We start from the raw sequence: 6,273 nt of genomic DNA on the forward strand, positions 1-6,273 counted from the left end.
CCCTTCAGTGAAGTCATGACAACTAGTGGTGTTAGCCCACAGTTCTCTGCAGTTGTGTCATCAGCCTTTTAAATGGCACCTGTCATACTCAGACACAGGGAAGGAGGCTTGGAATTAGGATGGGACGCAAGAGAGATGAAACTTGGAAAATTCAGCCAGGGGCCCAGCTCAGTTTCTCTGCTGATGGCTTGTGGCCTTGGGGTCCTCTGAAAGCTGAAGCAAGCAGCCATGTTGGAAAACAAACAAAATAATCTGCTGAAGCAGCCTCGCCAGTGAAGTGCGTTGGCTTCTCCATCTGTCCCAGCAGAGTGTGACTAAACTGGAAATGTACGGAGCTGCACTTTTTGTTGATGGAAGCTAACAGCTGCCTTACTATTTTACGTCTGATGTTTTTAGTGGGGAGATGGGAAAACGACTGCCAGAGGAATGTGGTCAGAGGATTCTGTTGCTGTGGAAGTGATTCCAGCGTTCACTCCTATCTCATTAGAAGAAATAGTTAGCAGCATCAGTCACCAGTCTTATTCCATTACCTGCTGCTTTTAACATCTCCTGCAGTGTTCTGGGAGATCGAATTTCATTTGCCTGTGCATGATTCTGTTCATTCGTTGTTTATGAAACCTGATGTATAGCCGTAACATAGTGTCTAGTCCAACCTGGAGAAAGCTGCGGGTTCTGCCCGGCAGCAGAAGCAGAAAGAGCCATCTCTTTCTCAAATCCGAAGATATAATTCTTAAATAGATTTTCCTAAACGTTTCGCTGTAAGGCTCAGCAAATTCTGCACCATGACTGCAAAATTTTGAGATGTTGGTATCTTCCTAAAAGCTCTCAAACGTTTATGCCAATAGCAAGCGAAACGTTTTGTAACAAAGGAATAAAAAAACCCTTAAGTTGATATCAGCACACTCTAAACAGGAGGCGGAATATCAGGATAAACCAAGAGAGACGAGATGCAGGGTTTGCATGTTGACTTTCTTTTTTCTTTTCTTTCTTTTCATTCTTTCTCCTTTCTTTTCCTTTTTTTTCTTTTTTAATTCTGGTGCTGTGGTAATTGGTGAGTTGAATTACTATGTTTCAACACTGAGGTATTTTGCCAGCGGTTAAAATAAAGTCTCGTCTGAGTGCACATTAATGCCAAGGACAGTTAAGCTAGCTAATGCTCATAATAAATTATCATAACTTTAAAATACTAGATTTGTGTTGAATACATTCAGGTAGAGCGTTTAGAAACGTTCGGCGATTGTTTATTGATTTGATGCCTTCAGTGTCTTTAAAGTCCATTTATAATTTTACCTCAGCATTAAAAAAGCCTCAATTTTTTTCATTCGGGAAGTTTGTCTTAAGTAGTTTCACAGCCCTTTGTTCAAATGATGTGATCATGTTTCTTTTTATGTGCCATTATACTGTAATTATTGTACCCTATATTAATCAAAAGCATGCTTATTTACTGAAAATATGTGGTGTGATCATTTGGCAAGTAAGTATTTTCATTTAAAGCTTCAAAAAAAAATAAGCAAAGGGCTTGTATTATAGTTTATTTTATCTCTATTAGAAAACCTTTCATACAATATAGTTTTGGAACCTGTTTGTAAACTTTCTAAGTGTTTGCATGGTTTAATGGGCGACATTCTTACGAAGTGCAGTAGCTATCATTTGATGCAGAGTATTAAAGTAGCGTAGGTGTGGACTGAATATTGTGCAGCGAAGCGGCTCCGAGCAGGGCAGTAACACCATGGTGTTTTTTACAGAAGTATGTTGAGAATCCTGTGTTTTGACCAGTGTGGATAAAGAAGAAAGCAGAAAGAGAGCAAATGAAAATAAAACTTGTATATTTATTTAAGGAAAAAAAAAAAAAGAAAAAAAAAAAAAGAAGTAGAAAAAAAAAAAGACGTTAAAATTGTGTTTTAAATTTAGGAAAAGCGATTTTTAAAATAAGAACAAAATTTTTAAAGTTACTGTGTAAGCCTTGACGTAATGGACGAAATGTTCCATCCAACAGTGAAATCACCCTCTGTCTCCTTACGTGGAGAGGTAATTTTGTAACTGACTTATTTAATTCCTATTAAATGTTTATTTAAAATACTTTATGCTCTGGAAATAATGGGTAACAAAGCTTATGAAAATGTTTATAAATTTAAGTAAGCATGTTAGTACCATTTATAAATATGTATGATTTATAAGCTTTTTTAAAACAAAGCTCAAACAAATTGTTGGTATTTTTCTAAAATGTGCACAGCTGTATTTTACATGAAAGGCTATTTATAATTGGTTGTTATACTGTACACTACATTTTGGACAGCACAATGAAGCCTGCCAACGTACTTAATAATGTCATTTTGTCTATTTAAAGTTTCTTGCTGTCAAAGAATGAACTCTTTATCTATGAGTTTCTCTATTTATAATTCTCAACCCAAAATGTACCATGTACAGTTTTCACAACTGTATTTGCTCTAATAAAAATAAGTTGATTATTAAGACAGTTTCAGAGTAGTTTTTTCTTGTTTCTGAATTACTTTTCTCTCTCTGGAAAGAATTTTTCTAAGAACTTGAGCAATGAGGAGTGAAGCAGGGAAATGGGTGAAGTCCTGGCCCCTTTGAAATCATTGTGGGTTACTGTTTTCAATAAAATGATTCTGGGAAACAATTTAAAGTGGGGGCAAAAAAAAGGCGGGGGGAAAGAAGTTTCCTGATGTGTCTTCTTTTATCTTCTGATGCAGAATTTTTGTATCTCTATAAATTTAGTATCTTAAATTATACTCCCACTTCAGGGATGGTTTAATCAATCTTGTTTTAATCAGTGTGTGACCGGTCCATTAACAGCTGTTCCCATAAGTGAATCACCAACTTTTATAGACTTCCCTCCTTCTCAGGGTCTTCACAAGTTCCAAGTGAATGTGATCTTTGTGAGCCAATATTCTACACAAAGAAAATTTACCATTACAACTGTCTTAAAGCCACCACATTTGCTGAACAAGTAAATCAACTGAGAATTTTATTTTTTGTGATCCCAATTGGGATTATTAGCCAACTGTACTGAAAACTTCATGTTCAGTTGCAAAGGAGAGCAAGCGGTCTAAGTCGTTCCTATTTAACAGAAAGATATTTTTAGGGAGTGGTTGTTACTGTCCTAGTCTTTAAAATAACTCTGCCAGCATGAATTTTAACTTTAAGAAGTTGTATTTTCTATGTGATAACCCACTGCCTGAGAGAATTCTTGGTGCTTCACATAGAGAAAAATGCGTTCTCAGGAAAAATATATGAAATGGCTGTAATGCCAGAAAACTCTAAAGTCAGGTTCACAGAGACAGCTCTTCTCTGACATTTTTTGATCCACAGCCTATAACATCTTCCATAATGAAAGTAAATTTGACATGAAATATAAGTCCTATGAAGGTGATAATACACTCAGGCAGAGATATATTTATAAAACTTAACTGCAATGGGCAAAGGATTTGCCCAGAAGTAGAAGGGGGAAAAGAAGCTTTCACGTAGAAACACGACGTTTCTCTGTGGCGTCTGAAAGCAGATGGCCATTCCTCCTCTGAGATGTTTTTGCCAGTGGTTTATATCAGTTGTAAACTTACAAATGGTTTTACGTGGGAATGCATCAGCTATGCCTAAGGGAGGGAAAAAAAAAAAACAGAAACATGGACACACAATGCAACTTCACGCTCCAAGACTGGCTCCAGCATGGAAAAGTTTACCCCGTTTCAGTGCAAGGAAATTTTTTCCCAGGCCAAGTAGTTGTGTGTTTGCCCGCAGATGCCAGTAGGCAGCAAGCTCTCCACCTTTGAATTTGAGGTCTGGATTCTAGCACAAGCCAATTTATCCCATTAAACAATATATATCATGTACACAGGAAAATGGCAAATGAATGATGTTGAGGTGCCACAGGCTGAAGAAAAAAAAAATTAATATCATCTGTTGCAATTAAGTGTATCTAGTCCCTTCCTCAGTTTGTATGTGTATGTGTATATATATAGAGAGAGAGACCCTCCTTTACCTTCCATCACAAAAGCCGTTAGGAGTGCAAAGGGAGCAGAATCTTTTCCATTTGTGTTCCAAAAGGAGGGTTTGGGAGCAGAAATTTCCTGACATTTGATTTGCCTTTCAGAGACACATGTATGTTTAAAAAACAAAAGCCAAAAACATTGATACAAGTGCGTGCTGACTGCTTCAAAAGGAGTAAACGCCTCTACAAGCGCTTGATTAGAAGTCTTGAAATAGTTATTTACTTAACTTTTAATGACATTACATATCTATTAAAAGCTCTGTTAAGATACAGTTACACAATATTAAAAGATTCTGACAGCGATGCGGATGCAGCGATAAAAGCCTGCAGTAATTCTCTGCATATTGAGCTACAGTAACATTCTCAGTTGTTATTAATAAAACATGGTTGTGAATTGTATCTAAATGGGTTTACTCATAGCTCATTTGAACCATTTAGTCAGGGGAGACAGTTGTACATACTGTTCTCCTATGGAAATGTAATTCAGTAAACAAAGCAGAAGGGAAATTAAACAAACCATTCAAATGGAGTCTTCTTGTTCTCTCATTTAATAGTCACAAAACCCGCAAAAAGTCATGCTAAGTCTGAGCAGGAGGCTGTGTATGGCAAGATTCTGTCCCTGAACCTTCTGCAGCATCCATCTCTTCTTTGTTTTTTCCTACTGGACACAGAAACTGCAAAACAAAAGACATCAGACATCGCACCTCCTACCACTGTAGGAGGCAAATGGGGTTTCTGTACACAGCGTCTTTAAGAAAAGCTGTCTGTAACATCAGTGGCTTTTAGACAAAAAGCAAAAGGCAAACACTTCACTGCATCAATTTAAGTTGTGACCATCAGCCTGAACAAACCCTTCACCCACATTAAACCAAGAGCAGAAACGAAGCCGGTAACGGAATTTGTTGGCATCTCTCATGTTGCTTCCTTTTGCTTGCGGAAAAGAAAGGAAAAAGTAAAACAGAGAACAGCCCTTTTTAAAAAAACTGATAATTAAATTTCATCAATAGGTGTTTGTTTCCGCCAATGTTTTCCACAGTCACTTAGGACTGGCTATCTAGGAGGTCCTAGGTGCAAAGTGGCAGTATATTTCTCCAGGAGGAAGGTTTTGAATTTTCATCAGTGATACAAAAGAACTGGCATTTCCTTATCACACTTCAGGTGGTTTTGGCTGTATTTTTTCTGTGCTTCCACTATTTTTTTAATAACCTTTTACCCTCTACATCCAGCCCACCCACCTTGCAACTCTAGTAAATTCAACTGACCCTCCTTTTCCCCACACACTTCAACCAGTCACTCCAGTAACTCACGCTTTTTCTCTCGGGCACAGCTGTTTAAGCAGGGAGTTTTGCTCACTATGGCTATGGAAGCCACCTCTCTTTGTTTGTCCTACACCAAATTGCACGTGCCATGTCCCAGTTTCAGTCTGGCCCAGTTCTTCTGCATTGCTTTTTATTCAGCTGTACAGTGATTTCAACTCTGTGGCCACCGTCTCAACTATCAAGACAGTGATTCGAATGATAAAGGAGGCTTGCTAATAAATAGCTTGTAAAGGGCTAAGAGGCTTGCTAACAGGATGGTTTGAAGTGCCACAGTGAGTATGTCAGGAGATGACCTTGCATAAACAATGTCTGGTTTGAACAGCTCGTTTTTAGTAGAGTTAGTCTTGAATAATACAGTGTTCTAGAAAGAATTTAAAGTAAACCCAGGACTGATAAGGAGGAAGCATCCCAAGGATGGTTGCGCCCAACTGGAACAATCACAACTATGCATGTGCCAGGAGGAGGAGGGGAAAAGTTCAATATAATAAAGACTTTGAGCCTTCATTGCTGAGACCACCCAGTGACCACCACCAGGAGGCAGTGCACAGGTGCAACTGGGAGGAGTTTATGGAAATGACTTCTTGGAACTCATTTTAATACGAAGCAGGGGAGACGGGGATAGGGTTGAGGGAGGGGGACGACGACACAGGTTATGAATATGTATAGACATGTGAGGTAACCTAATGAATAAGTATCGTTGAACTGAATATAACCATGAAGACCTGCCACGTTGGTGTGCATGTCTGTGGTGGAGCGATCCCCCGTGCACCCAGTGCTGAGTAAATATACCTGCTTTACAGCTCTTGGTGAGTTGAGAGGCTGGCTGCTGCGAGTCACAAACACGCTGTGTGGGAATCGAAAAGGAAGTTGCTGAGAACTCTACATGCAGAGATTCCCAACAGCTCTTTGCTAATTCATGGAAACCAACTTAATGCTGTCATCATT

The 6,273-nt window shown here is 38.6% G+C and overlaps 1 protein-coding gene across 4 annotated transcripts in view; it reads left to right on the forward strand.

Moving 5' to 3' along the window:
* JPH1 (junctophilin 1) overlaps positions 1-2,472 on the forward strand; it is an 87,292-nt gene extending 84,820 nt beyond the window's left edge. The window contains exon 6 of one of the 4 annotated variants that reach the window (XM_084260752.1): positions 9-2,472. The gene's annotated coding sequence lies outside the window, so the exon portion shown is untranslated. The remainder of the gene's footprint in view (positions 1-8) is intronic. The other 3 variants (XM_084260753.1, XM_084260754.1, XM_084260755.1) reach the window with 3 other exon arrangements.
* The last annotated feature ends 3,801 nt before the right edge of the window (positions 2,473-6,273 follow it).

This window comes from Gallinula chloropus, assembly GCF_964237585.1.
Source record: "Gallinula chloropus genome assembly, chromosome: 2".
Lineage (NCBI taxonomy): Eukaryota > Metazoa > Chordata > Aves > Gruiformes > Rallidae > Gallinula > Gallinula chloropus.